The 15,176-nt window shown below is 40.5% G+C and overlaps 2 protein-coding genes across 5 annotated transcripts in view; one reads left to right on the top strand and one right to left on the bottom strand.

Annotated features, from left to right (window-relative positions):
- The window catches only part of SLC1A1 (solute carrier family 1 member 1), a 97,862-nt gene that overhangs the window by 24,370 nt on the left and 58,316 nt on the right, over positions 1-15,176 (top strand). The window lies entirely within an intron of this gene.
- SPATA6L (spermatogenesis associated 6 like) overlaps positions 579-15,176 on the bottom strand; it is a 159,227-nt gene continuing 144,629 nt past the window's right edge. Inside the window, exons 18-19 of one of the 2 annotated variants that reach the window (XR_008668441.2) lie at positions 4,682-4,767; positions 579-2,247 (exon numbers count right to left, since the gene is read on the bottom strand). The gene's annotated coding sequence lies outside the window, so the exon portion shown is untranslated. The remainder of the gene's footprint in view (positions 2,248-4,681; positions 4,768-15,176) is intronic. The other variant, XR_008668440.2, reaches the window with a different exon arrangement.

Below are 15,176 nucleotides of genomic sequence, written 5' to 3'. Positions count from 1 at the left end.
GAGGGAGCAATAAATAAAGGCTCAAAGACATGAGCACAGGGCAGAACTGACACAGTGGGCATGGTTGGAGTTGGGGCTGGGGCTAGGGTGGGTCAGAGAGCTTGCGTGCCACCCTGTGTTAGGGGACCACTGAAGGGGCTTTAAGCTGGAGAGTGACTCCGCCAGATTTGCATCCTGGAAAGATAGCTCTGACTTAGTTTGCAGAATGAATTGGCAGAGACAAGATTGCATGCAGAAAGAGTTTTAGGAAGTTTATGAAGTAGCCTTGGTGAGAAATGCAGCGGACCTGAACCAAGACAGTGTCAGAGGGTAGAAGGGAAATAGATGAATTTGAGAGTTATTTGGCCAATAACATCAGCAGAACTTGGTATGTGGCATGGGACACAGAGTCAGTTGGAATGCTCCAAAAGTGTACCACTTCGGACCCAAACTGCTTCAATATATCTACTGTATCAGTTATTTGCTGTGGGGTCTTAGACAAGTTATTTCATTTGCTTGTGCCTCAGTTTCTCACCTGAAAATGAAGTTACCTCATAGAGTTGTTATGGAGATCAGAGTTAATTATACTTAGCCCAGGGTCTGGTACATGGTAAGCCCTCCAAAAATGTTTGCAAATAAAAACACAATTTAGGGATATCCATTTCTAGGTAACAAATCACCCCCGAATTTAGTGGCTTAAAATAATAATGACCATATCATTATTGCTCACAGTTCTCTTTTGTGATTGCAGGGAGCTGGTGGCTGGGGCTGGGATCACGTAAAGGCCATCACTCACTTGTCTTCTGACTGGGCTGGCAGGATTCAAGCAGCTGCGGCTCCTGTATCTCTTTTCTCGCTGACTCTGTCTCTCTTCCCTTCTCTTTCTCTCTCTCTCTCCCCAACCCCCACCCCCACTATCCTCCCTCTTGCTCTGGTTTTCCCATGTTGCCTCTCCAGCATGGCAGCTTCAAGGCAGCTCGACTTCTTACATGATGCTTCAGGGCTTCAAAGTGAGTGTCCCAAGAAGAAAACTAATCAGATGCTGGCCTCTTCTAATCTATCTCAGATTTCACATAGCCTCACTACTGCTGCATTTTGTCTATCAAGGTGATCACGAAGGCCAACCCAGCTTCAAGAGACAGGGACAGAGCCTCCATTTTCTGATGGGAAGAGTATCAAATATTCTATAGGCCTATTTTTAAAGTACCAGGGGACCCAGAATGAAAAGTCTGAGGTTTTCTGAAGGGAGGATAGATAAGTTTATTTTTCCTTTGTTGGGTCTCATGTGCAGGTATCCAGGTAGAGTCCCAGCAGGTAATTGTATATTGAGTTTGTCACTGGGGAAACAGCATGAGGCAACAGATAGAGATGGAAATGGAAGCTATAAAAACAGATGGGATCCCTGTGGGAGAGTGTGCTGCCCAAGAAGAGGGTGGAAGACAAACCCTTGATGAACATCAACATCAGTGTGAAGCACAATGTCAAAGGTGGAGAGATGAGAACTTATCCAGCTGGCTGAGTTCCTCTAGACATCCAACTGGTTTCACTCCTAGAGTACTGCAGTCTGAGACTTCTCTGGGATTCAGTATTCTCTTGGTAAAAGAGTCATCTTTCCAGCAGGACTGAACCCTTGCTTGCCCAGATCAAGGGTCCTCTTCCACCTCTCACAGCTGGCTGCTGAGTCAGAACCTCCTACCTTCCTCCCAAGGCCAGGCTGTGTTGTGGAGCCTTCTCTCCTGTGTGTTTCCATTATGGGACAAGGCACTAGATCCTCCACCCTCTTCCCAGTTAGATATGTTCCCTGGAGTAAAAGAGTCTTTGAACAAGTTGTTAGGAAAGTTTCTCCTCTTCAACCACTTCAAAATGTCCTTTTGAGTGTAAGCCACATCCAAATAATTAGTCTTCAGTTCCAGATCCTGTTAGAGAGCCACACTGGTACAGGAGCTTTCCTGGTTCCTCTTTTGTGAGTTGCCATAAAGAAAGAGGAAGTGACCTATAATCTATGAAAGAGCCAGGTTCTAAAACAGATCATTCTGACTTCAGAGCTCAGCCCTTCACCCTAGGCATCCCTCCAAGAGACACCATCATGAACTTACCCAGAACGGGCCTGAACATTTGAACAACTGAACACAATACACCCCAGCTGGCTCCTGGCAGATTGCACTCCAGTGTGGTGAGTTTAATTTGAGCAAGCAGTTGAAATAAAACAGGGCTGGCTGTGGGGATGTGGCAGAGCCAGAATGGCTTCTCTTGATCTTTTTTTTCTCTCTGGGAAACAAGATGAATTAATGAACTGATTCATACTCCCTTTTACCCAAAGTCTGAAATAAACCACCCTTATCATCTCATCAAACCTTTACTCGACCCAAACTATGGATCTGGGATTCTTACTCTTCTCTTGCCTTCAATCTATCCCACTCCTGATGAAGTTCCTTCCCAACTTCCAATCCCATGGGCTTCACTTTCCTGCCTATAAACAGCTGTCAACTGCCTGAGTTCCCTATGCTAATCCATTCTACACATTTTAACCAGGCTTTTCTCCAATCTAGGCTGGCTTTTACACAAACATGTTCAATGGCTATTCATTATCCTTAAAAGCTAATCTTTGTATATTATAGTTTAACACATGGTTTATCTCATTTTATCCTCACAATGAACCCATTATATAGAAGGGAACTTAGGGTCAGAGAAGTATAAATTCTCCTCCCTGGCATTCAAGGGCTTTCATGGTGTGCCCCAAGTGATTTCCTAGTCTTGGTTCTCTAAACCACCCCTCAAGCACCAGCCAAACTACTGACTGAACACACTCTTATCACCTCTTTATTGAAGAAACAGAACTTTGGTGTCCAACAGAACTGGATATCGAAGCTGGCCATGTGACTTTGGACAAGTTTCCTAACCTGTGTTACATTATTGTCTTTATCTGTAAATAACAGGCTTTTTAGATCAGATGATAAAATAAAATAACGTATTATAAAAGTGTTTGGGCCTTAGGCACCTGACACGTTAACTTCTTCTTCCCCTGCCCCTCTGTCTTTAGGTGTTCTCTCCACTCTCCACCGTCCTCAATAGTCCCCACCTAGTGAATTCCTTCTCACTCTCACATCCAAGGTTCATCTAAAATTCTTTCTTAATCTCACCTAGTGTGAATTTCAAGGGTAGCTCTGAACTCCTACAACTTTGGGGTGGCCGTTCCTATAGACTAGCTTGTTCTCTTGTCTTCTGTCTTGTCCTGCCTACTAGAATACAATTTCTCAGTGGCAGGAGCAGTGTCCTCTCTTTGACCTCACAACATAGCACCTCCTGTGGTGCTGGCACAAAGAAGTCACCCAGAAAACATTTGTAAGATTGACTCAAGACCACGGGAGGCTTCTTGTGTTCCACGTGCCGATTTCCTGATTGCTGTGATATTTGCTTTCGGCTGAACACTGGTCACCTTCCCTCTTCTGTTATTGTGTACCAGAATGAAAGATGACAGCCAGGAGGAATTTGGCTTGCAGAGGTATGTGGGCTGAGCTCACAGAATTTAACAATTGTTTTTAGCTTTTGTTCACATTTTAAAAATTGGGTGGTCTCACACAAAGACCTAGATTTTTAGTTTCTCTTTAAAAATTCAGGAGACAAGGCCACCATGGACCCTCACTTTCATGTGATGGGGCTTGGGCAGAGACATCAAGACCACCACAGACCCATGGGCCTGCTTCCCTCACTTCTGCCCTGATCCCTGTAGCCTTGTACGTTTGCAGTCTTTGATGTCAACTGAAAATTGTTGAAATGTATTTCAACTCTATCTTTAAAAATGAAGTTGTAGCCGAGCACAGTGGCTCACGCCTGTAATCCCAGCACTTTGGGAGGCTGAGACAGATGGATCACTTGAGGTCAGGAGTTCAAGACCAGCCTGGCCAACATGGGGAAACTCCATCTCTACTAAAAATAAATAATAAAAAACTTAGCCAAGCATGGTGGTGGGTGCCTGTAATCCCAGCTACTCAGGAGGCTGAGGCAGGAGAATTGCTGAACCTGGGAGGCGGAGGTTGCAGTGAGCCGAGATCTCACCATTGCACTCCAGCCTAGGTGACAGAGCGATACTCCATCTCAAAAAAAAAAAAAAAAAAAAAGAATGAAGTCCTTACTTTTTTTGATTTTAGGACAGATGACCAAGGAGGTGTTATTTCCTTGAGTGGTGAAAAGGTTCTTCTACTGCATGGGTTTTTTTTTGTTTTTTTTTTTGTTTTTGAGACAGGGTCTCACTCTGTCACCCAGGCTGGAGTGCAGTGGCATGATCTCAGCTCACTGAAGCCTCAGCAGCCTGAGCTCAAGCGATCATCCCACTTCAGCTTCCCTAATAGCTGGGATTACACACGTGAGCCACTGCGCCTGGCCTACAGCATGGTTTTTAAATATCTTTGTGCTCTCCCTCTGTAGACATCTTTCATTTGTTTAGAATCTGTGGTGATGGAGGCCTCATGCCCTATTCCAACTCCAGCTGCCTGTCAATGTAGTGTCTGTAGCTTCTTTCACATGGAGAAGCTATCAGTCCCATTCTGCCCATCAAGGTAGAGTGAAAAATATCAGGTCACTCTGTTGCCTCTACCACCTTTCAGCACTGATGGCTCCACTCCCTGAGGGGAGAGGCACAAGTGACAGGGAAGGAAGAAAGAAGAATTTTCTCACTTTATGATTTATTGCATTTAATACTCACCCTGAGTCTGAGTTGGGTATCATTCCTTCTTGACTTATAGCAAAATCAAGGCACATAGAGGCTGTCCTTTATGCTCCGTCCCAAAGCTAGAAAATAAATGATGAGTGGTTTGGGCCCAGTTGTGTCTAATCATGTCATGTTTTTTCACTATTCTGTCTGCCTTAGGGTCTCCAACCCCTTTCCACTGTATTTATAAGACTGATGTTTGCAGAACTGTTTATTAGTTTGCAGGACTGTTTATTAGACAACTACAAACTGAGCTGAAATAAAACTTTGGTTTCTGTTTGCTCTAAAGAGAAGTTTCTGTTCAATCCTCCACTGGGAGTGTGTCTTTAGGCCTCTAAATTTTATACCATAACTATTTGTATAATTTGAATGGTCTTCAATGAAATGGATACAAATAATAATAAATACATTCTAAAATAGCAATAATGCATGACATTGGTTTAGATCACACAGTGTTTCCTATGTACATTTTCTCTTTCGGTTCACCCAACATTCTTGAGATACCCTCACTGAATTTTTTAGATAAAGCAATCAAAAAGCAAGAGGATTTAAATGACATAGGTAAGTATGTATGTGGTAGAAATGGAATTAGAATCGATTCGTAGCTCCTCTTTTCACTATCTGATCCTGCTTGGTTTTTACTTACACCAGGCAATAATTTTGAAAGCTCTGCTCTCTCTACTTGTGCTATTATTATCTGTTATTATTCAATCATAAATATTTATTGAGCCTTCCTGCAGGCCAAGGGCAGGGCTAAGTCCTGTGCATTCATTATTTCACTTAATGCTCAGGACAGCCATATGACATAGGTACTCTTCTCATTTCTCTTTAACTGATGAGGATACAGAGGCTTAGAGGGATTCAGTAACTTATGTTAAGGCCACACTGCTAGTAACTGGTAGGACATACTCAACTCCAGATAGGTGACTCATGGAAATTTCTGCTGTGTCTTACATCTTCACCTAGATTGTAAACCACATGGGGACCCGGACCACATATCCTCCACAGAGCTTAGCAAAGTGGTTGTATGCACAGGTATGCAAGTCATTAATTAATGACAGTTGATTTTTTCTAGGCCATTAGCTTTTATTTTACTTTTTCTATAGGGATTTTCAGATCACACTGTTCTCAAAATAATCCTGGTTTTCTGTTGGCTGTTTTGATTTATCTTTAGACACTGTAATTGAAAATTAAGCTCTTAAGCATCTCCTTTACAGGCTATGTTCCACAATCTGTAATCACAACTTTTCTTTAAATTGATCATCATCTTTTGAGCTGTTAATAAACATGTCTGGCTTCATTTGGGTTTTCAAATTGTTATTTCCAGACGGTGAGACTTTCAGATCTGATAGGCTCACACACATCCTGCCAAGTGGAAGTTTGAGCAAAATGTCACATCTTTGGCAATATTTGTGCTATTAGTATGATGATTAAAGGAAAAAGAAAAGTTTCACTGTGATGTCATCAGCTTTCCCACCTCATGAAAAAGCCATCAAATTATCAACCAATCAAAATTAAATGAATCCCATTTAATTTTATTATTATCTATTTTTCTTTTTTCCCCATTTTAAAAATTAATTTGGTTCATTTGCTTTTTGCTTCTGGATTTGCCTGTTCTGGACATTTCATATCAATGGAATCATATAATACATGGATTTTTGTGACTGGCTTCTTTGGCTTGTTTCACTTAGTGTAATGTTTTCAAGGCTCATCCATACCACAGCATGCAGCAGTGCTTTATTCCTTTTTATGGCTGAATATTATTCCATTGGATAGAGATACAATATTTTGTTTATCCAATAATAAATTGGGCACTTAGATTGTTTTCACATTTGGCTATTAGGAATAATGTTGTTGTGAACATTTCTTGTACAGTTTTTGTGTAAGGACATGTTTTCAATTCCAGAGGGTATATATCTAGGCATGCAATTGCTGGGTCACATGGTAACTCTATGTTTAATTTTTGAGGAACTGCCAAACAGTCTTCCACAGAGGCTGCAACATTTTACATTCTCACCAAAAAGGCAAAAAGATTCCAATTTCTCCACATCCTCACCAACATGTATCATTTTCTCTTTTTTGTGTTTTTTAAAAATAGCCATTCTAATGAGTACAAAGTAACATCTTATTGTGGTTTTGATTTATATTTCCCTAATGACTAATAATATTCGACATCTTTTTTATATGCTTATTGTCCATTTGTATATCTTCATTGGAGAAATGTCTATTCAAATCTTTTGTCTATTTTTAACAATTTGGTTGTCTTTTTATTGTTGAGTTGTAAGAATTCTTTATGTATTCTAGACCCTTACCAGATACATAATTTGCACACTTCTATTTTTTGAATAAATTGCAAAGCAACATTTTTCAAGAAAATTTTTAATTTTTTTCTGCCATATTGTGAAGCTTGGTTGTCTCTACCAGGTACTACCTCCTATTTACCCATAAGTATTTGGAAGGTCATCAGGATTTATGCTCAAAAATGGAGTTTGGGGGTGAGAAGGAAGCACTTTGTTTGGAGAGGGTTTTACTGTTGAGGCCCTGCATTAATCCCCTCTGCCACCTCAAGGAAAGCTGTGGTCACATCTGATATAGTAGAAAGTGCCATGGTGGCTGAGAAAGCTTGTGGGTTTATCACATTTTTATCCATGGTGGCATGGATACCTTGTTTTTGCTTCAGAATTGCTCTTAAAGAAAAATTCTGTGGCAGATGAACCCCATCATCATCCAGGAAGAGTATTTGCAGCACATTTTTTCTTGTCATGATGAGTTTGCTGTTTGAGACGGTATGGTTAGAAGCTTTATAATGGCTGGCTAGTGTCATTTTCCCTCATTTAGGCTCAACCATGACTTTATATCTGTATACTTTATGGAAGGCCTGGAGCCTCACACTGAGGCAGAAGAGGGAAGGGGCAAGTGCAACTGATGGTGGCAGCTAAGTGGGAGAGAAAGTCAGCGAAGACAATTATTTATTCAAGACATTTACAAAGGGAGCAGCCCCACTTGTTTGCATGTTGATTGAACCATACCTTAGTGTCCAGTTGCTTGAGGCTTGCAGCAGCATCTTTATGCTCTTCAAAGTGAGTGCTGCCATTGGTAGCAAGGTCTTATGGATGCCCTTGCTAGGCCCATTTCCTTCTTTGTTATTCCAAGTATACTTCTAATGAATCAGAACCTGCCTCTTTTTTTTTTTTTTTTTTTTGAGATGGAGTCTTACTCTGCCGCCCAGGCTGGAGTGCAGTGGCACAATCTCAGCTCACTGCAAGCTCTGCCTCCTGGGTTCATGCCATTCTCCTGCCTCAGCCTCCCGAGTAGCTGGGACTACAGACGCCCACCACCACACCCGGCTAATTTTTTGTATTTTCTGTAGAGACGGGGTTTCACTGAGTTAGCCAGGATGGTCTCCATCTCCTGACCTTGTGATCTGCCCGCCTCAGCCTCCCAAAGTGCTGGGATTACAGGTGTGAGCCACCATGCCTGGCCTGAACCTGCCTTTTAACAAGACCCCAAGGTGATTCAAGGCACATCAAAGTTTAAGAAGCATAGATTTACATTATATTCTGTCTATCCCTGCACATCTCACATGGTTATTCAGCCTAATGTCCGTGTGAGTCAGTCTTCCTCTTTCTTTTCATGGCTTCCATGGATTTCACCTGGTGTACTCTTGATACCATCTGTATTAGCCTGTTCTCACAAGGCTATAAAGAAATATTGGAGACTGGGTAATTTATAAAGGAAAGAGGTTTAAATAACTCGAAGTTCTGCGTGGCTGGGGAGGCCTCAGGAAACTTACAATCATGGCAAAAGGGGAAGCAGGCACCTTCATAAGGCAGCAGGAGAGAGAGTGTGAGCGTGTGAAGGAGGAACTGTCAAACACTTATAAAACCATCAGATCTCATGAGAACTCATTCACTATCATGAGAACAACATGTGGGAGACCCCCACCTCCATGATCCAATCGCCTTCCACCAGGTCACCTCCCTTGACACATGGAGATTATGGGGATTACAATTCAAGATGAGATTTGGGTGGGGACACTGCCAAACCATATCACCATCCTAGTACTGGCTGTAGCTTCCTTTAATTACTGGATGAAGAAACACAATCTTTTGATCAACTAGCATTTCCCTGAAGCACTTGTAAACAATTCCATAAAAATCCTGAGATAGGTACCTATTTGTGTTTACTCTTGAACCTTCCCCAGCCTCCTCCTCCCCCTCCCTGTCTTCCCACAGCTCAATACTTCCACCTTCCATTGTTCAGTACCCCGCTGTGACTCCTGCCTGTACTGAGTTGCATCTATGATTGACTCTCATTAGATGTGAGCTCCTTGAGGGAAGGGTCTTACATCATCCATTTCTATACCTTGATTCCCACCCCTGGACCTAACACAGGTCCTTGGACATAGTAAATATTTGCAGAATTTAATTAAGTTATTGAGTCACATTGGAAATTATTTCAGAAGGTACCAAATGCCTTTTCTTTCTTTTTTTTTTCCACATGCCATTTGTTCTAGTACCACTAAGACCCTAAGACTTTTATTTTGTTGATATCAAGTGGTATAAATATTAACAAACATTCTATTATATATCATAATTTTAACTCTGAAGTTTTTAATTTATAGAACAAAAGTTAATATTTCTCTACCAAAATAAATGTCATAGACTGAGGAAAGAATTTTGTTAATTTGGTCATACCAAAAATATTTAACATTAATTTCTCTCCTCAACTTCTGACTTTGCTGCTCTTTAGCTCTGTAACCATGACTTACCTGTCAAAGCCAAAACTCTTTTGAGCATTTCATGAGAAAATCTATAAAGAGTATATAGCCTACAATAATAGCTAACATGTATTAGCTGTGCTTACAGTGTGAGCCAGGTACTTTTTATTCTAAGTACTTTACATATAGTCTCATTTTAAAATCTCCTAATGACTCCATGAGGTTGATATTTTGTTATTCCCATTGTTATAGGTGAGGAAACAGAGGCACAGGCTACAGGGTATTTTGTCCAAGATAACACAGCTAATAAAGTGGTGAGGCCAAGATTTGAACAGTCTCTTCTTAAAAAGCCTGCCTCCTGAAGGGTTACTGATGAATTCCTTTCTTCCTTCAAAATGCTTCATGTGATTTAACATGCCTTATTTCATTGTGTATATTAAAGGCCCTTTGTTTATACATTACTCTCATCTATATTTCCCCATTTGGCCAATGCATTGTATAAATTAGGTGATCTGTAAATGATTGTTGGCTAATTGACTATGTGCATACATGTGAATACTTGGAAAAGCAATGATTGTTTTAATATAACAAGTTCTTGATGTAGCAAGATTGTTCCTATACATTGTGGAACTCTCAATTTTAATATTTACTGACTCCATTATCCATCTTAAAATGGGCGTATTGGAAAGGGTAAGGAATAAATAATTGATGGTGGTGTCACACATCTAGTAATATGGTAGTTGAGCTAATATGAATGGGTTCTCCCACCATCTCAAACACATAGAAATATAAAAGTCCCCTCCAGACCAATGCAGAGCCAAACCCAAACTCAAAAGCAATAAAGGAAATCCCCTTGTGCCAGAAATAAAAAGGGAACTCAAAGCCAGAAGTATAAACAAGATCTGGTGCTAAGGTCTAGACCTGTCTTAATCTGTTTTGTGTGGCTGTAAAAGAAGACCTGAGACTGGGTAAGTTATAAAGAAAAGATGTTTATTTAGGTCACAGCTCTGTAAGCTGGGAAGTTCAAGGGCATGGCCCTGGCTTCTGGTGAAGACTTTCGAGCTGCATCAAAATATGGTAGAGAAAGTCATCTCATCTTGGGCCATGTGTATATAATTTAATTTTAATAACTAATATAAAATTATTTTTAAAATATGGTAGAGAAGATTAAAGGGGAAGCAGATCTGTACAAAGAGGAAAAACCTGAGGGGTATCCTGGCTTTATAACAACCCACTCTTGAGTATACTAATCCATTCCCATGAGAACTAATCCAGTCCTGCCAGAGTGAGAACTCACTACTGCAAGAATAGCACCAAACTATTCATGAGGGATCCAGCCCATGACCCCAAGTGCCTCCCACTGGGCCCTGCCTTCCAATACTGCCACAGTGGGGATGAAATTTCAGCATGAGTTTTGGTGAGGACAAACCAACCATAGCAAGACCCACTTACAGGCTTTAATAATGGGAGATAGGGGTCTTAATATCCACATGGGGAAAAGTGATATGATCTTGGCCCATGTGAGTGAAGGAGTCTAAACGAAACCTTGACATAAAGTCTGGAACCACAAAATTTGGCCCTGCCCTTGGAAACAAGAGCAGAGAAATTCTACCTAGTGACTAAGAAAAACCTTAAGAAAGTTTGCCATTTGTCCATGGCTAAAATAAGAGGTAAAGAGGGTACCCATGAGAAGATTAAAATCCAGATTTATACTTCCCTCAGCGCATCATCTAAATTTACACCACTGTGTAATGCTGATTTATCAAGCTGAAAAATTAATATGAAAACTGTCCTGGAGGACTTGAAACTCCTAAGTCCCCAGAAAAAATAAGTAGCCTGTAGGTAGACTTTCACAACTCAGAAAAAAGCCAACCCCCTCCTCAAAAGACAAGCCTATGATCAAAAATTACAAATTACACAGGAAAAGACCCAGTAGGAGAATAGGTATCCCCCAAACTGGAGATGATAGAACAGTCTGAAATAATATATACTAAATATGTTTAGAATAACTAAAGAAAAACAGGTGGAATAGAAACTAGATAACAGAAAAATGATAGTGTGAAAAGGATACTGTAACTTCTAGAAATGAAACTTAGAGTGGAATTAAAAATTCAGTGAAAGAATTAAACATCCAGTAAATGCAACTGATGTAAGGACTGGAAACTGCAAGACAGGTGTGAGAAAAATCAGTCAATGCATCACAGAGAGATAAAAAATGAGGAATATATAAAAACCCTCCAAGGACCCATACATTTAGAAACTGAAAATCATATCTTTTCAAAGAATTTACAGTTCAAAGAAAAAAATCACAACAGAGATTTATAAGATATTTAAAACTAAACAAAAGTAAAAATACCATATAATTCACAGGACACCAACACAGAATTTAGAAGGAAATGTCTTATATGCATATACTGAAAAACAAAAACAAAGCTATAATCCCAGCACTGTGGGAGGCCGAAGCAGGAGGGTCAGTTGAGGCCAAGAGTTTGAGACCAGCCTAGGCAACACAGTGAGACCCTGTCTCTACAACAAAACAAAACAACAACAAAAAAACTCACAAAGATAATGATAATGAGCTAAGCGATCAACTCCAAAAGTGAGAAAAATAACATAGTAAACCTTTAAAAATTAGATGGAAAGAATTTATTAGATAAGAGCAGAATTTAGTCATATAGAAAACAAAATAGGGAATGTGATATGGAATACTGAACAGCACTTTGAATGAACTGGATCTACTTGTATTAATATTAATAAATCTCAAAAACACAAAAGAATTTCAAAAATGCAAGGCAAGGGAATACATCCAGACTGATACCATGTGAGTTAGATTTTTCAAGCACAAACTGACGTGAGTAGTAGATGTATAAAGGCATGGACAAAAAGTAGGCTCAAATTAAGTGATTATCTAATCTATCTAAGAGAGGATGGAATTGGGGAGGATGCAATGGACCCTCAACCATAATGTTTTATTTGGAAAAAAAGATCTGTGGAGGATTTGTTCAGTCTGGATGGTGGATGTATACATGTTTATGTTTTTTTTACTTTTCTTTGAAACACTTCAGAATACTCTTTCAAAGAATCAATAATTCAGATTCTGTATACTGAATACAAGAATTCTAACAAAATTACAATTAAGAAATAAAGTTAATGCCAGTGTTGCATGAGGTTTTTACTCATGTGGTTTGGTTGTAGTAAGGGATCTACAGTAGACGTAGCAGGCAGTTCTGAGACGGCACCCAAGATTCCTACTTCTTGGCAAACATACCCTGCATAATCCCCTTACTTTAAGTATGGATATGATGGGATTTCACATTCATAATTAGATTACATTCTTTGGCAAAGGTAAAGAGACTTTTGCAAATGTAATTAAAGTCCCTAATCAGTTGATTTTGAGTTAATCAAAATAGATGATCCCGGGTAGGCCTGACTTAATCAAGTGGAAGCCCTTAAAGAGACTGGGCCCATCCTGCTGACTCTGAACAGGGAAGCCACTGTGTTGTCAGAGGGCCACATGGCAAGGAAGAGTAGGACTTGTAGGAGCCGAGAGGAGCCCCTGTTGACAGCCAGTAAGAAATCCTGCAACTACCAGGAAGTGAATCCTGAGAACAGCCTCATGAGCCTGGAAGAGAACCCTAAGCTCCAGGAAGGAATACAGCCTGATTGACACCTTATTGAAGCCTTGTGAGACCCTGAGCAGAGGACTCAGTGTAGCTGTGCTCAGACTCCTGATCCATGGAAATTTTGAAATATTACCTGTATGTTGTTTTAAGCTACTAAATTTGTGGTGATTTGTTACACAGCAATAGAAAACTAATGCAGTAGCTCTATCTACCCTGCTGTACGAAAGCAGTTTTTAAATTGACATGCTATATAAACAGTGCTGGTTTTGTTATGGCATTGATTATTCACATTTTATCTGAGTACTATGATCAATACACTAGACTGTTATGGTATACTACATTTGCCATTCTGCTATACCTTCTTTTAGAGCACAATTTTGATTGAGATAATCAAACCAGGTTCTCATTTTAGATAAAATTTCCACAAAAGATCTACAGAAATTGCTTCTAAGCTTATATTACAAAAATAGCAGCACCTATCCAATGCTAATGTCTATGCGAACATCTCTGTTATATGGAGTTTGAGTTTTGAGACCATTTTGTTACCGTTCTGAAGCCATACTATGGGGCTCACTTCACTGATTTAGTAGATATTCTGGGTATCTGTCATGGCAAAGTGGTGAGTCTTCTGAAAAGAAGTGGAATCTGAACTTGAACTTTAGAAAATGCAAGAAATAAAACCCTCCTGAAGTAAGACCAGGAGCACATCAGAAGACTCCCTTATTGGGGTCACAAACTAAGAACGAAAGAATACCTGCCTCTTGTTACTCAGCTTATTCTGTGCATGTTATCCTCTGTGTTTATTTCCCTCTCGTCACCCCCTAGTTTTTAGTAAAGTCTCATTTAAACCTTCTAGTGTAGCTTCTGTTATGCTAGGGATATTAGGAGCATGGACACTTTGATGCACACCACGATGCGGTGATGACAGTGCTAATCGATGAGAGTCTCCCCAGGGGAAAGACATCTGCAGGACCAAGACACAAAACTGTACAGCCCACCTCCCCTTCTCACAAGAAGATACTTCCTGCATGGAAAGTCTTGGAGGACTGGAGTTTGATTTTATTAAAAATGCAAGTTAGAGGGTGGGCACAGTGGCTCATGCCTGTAATCCCAGCACTTTGGGAGGCCGAGGCAGGCAGATCACGGGGTCAGGAGATCAGGACCATCCTGGCTAACATGGTGAAACCCCGTCTCTACTAAAAATACAAAAACAAAATTAGCTGGGCATGGTGGCTGGTGCCTGTAGTCCCAGCTACTCAGGAGTCTGAGGCAGGAGAATAGCGTGAACCTGGGAGGCAGAGGTTGCAGTGAGCCAAGATCACGCCACTGCACTCCAGCCTGGGAGACAGAGCAAGACTCCGTCTCAAAAAACAAACAAACAAACAAATGCAAGTTAGATTTTCTTATAGTTTGAGAGTATTCTGGTTTAAGAAGGTGAGAAGAAGTAAAATTGGTTGAGGATCTAAGGTATAAAGAGATGATACCAGAAGTTTGATAAATTGAGCCCTAACCTTAACAGTACATGCTTCTCAGTCTACATTCCGAGTTGGCTGTAATATATGCGGCCTCATCCACCCTTACCTCTTTCTTTGTGACAATGATACCCTTATCAACACACCTCATCCACGTCTCTTTCTTGTGCTCTATACACACATATCTGTGTCTTCATTAAGCATCTTCCCCTTGGTGTCCCATCCAAAACTGAACTCATCATCTTTAGAACTATCCATATTACCCACTTTGGTAGGTATCACCATCCACCCTGTTACCCAAGCTAGAAAACAAGAACCCCAGAACTTCACTTTCTTCCTCATCTCTACTGCCTTCCACCTTCAGACATATAATTTATCACCAAATACTAACTCTTCCACCTCCTAAATTTGTTCCCCTTCTCCGCTCTTTAACACCGCTCACCTTGGATCACAGCAGCCACTTACAGGATATGAAGGAGTAAATCCTCCAGAGGCTTCCCACTGCCTTCAGGATCAGCTTCAAATCCTTAGCTTGGCGTATGGGATCCTTCACCACCTGCCTCTTCTTACTTGTGCAGTTACGTACATCTACCTAATTATGGGCCATACTGAATTGCTTGAAGCTGTTTAAATGTGCCAAGATATCCCAGATTTCTGACCTTTAAGCCTTTGCA

The sequence above is a fragment of the Gorilla gorilla genome, chromosome 13, assembly GCF_029281585.2.
Source record: "Gorilla gorilla gorilla isolate KB3781 chromosome 13, NHGRI_mGorGor1-v2.1_pri, whole genome shotgun sequence".
Lineage (NCBI taxonomy): Eukaryota > Metazoa > Chordata > Mammalia > Primates > Hominidae > Gorilla > Gorilla gorilla.
Note: the sequence above shows the minus strand (reverse complement) of the source record. Positions and strands in the feature narration are given on the sequence as shown.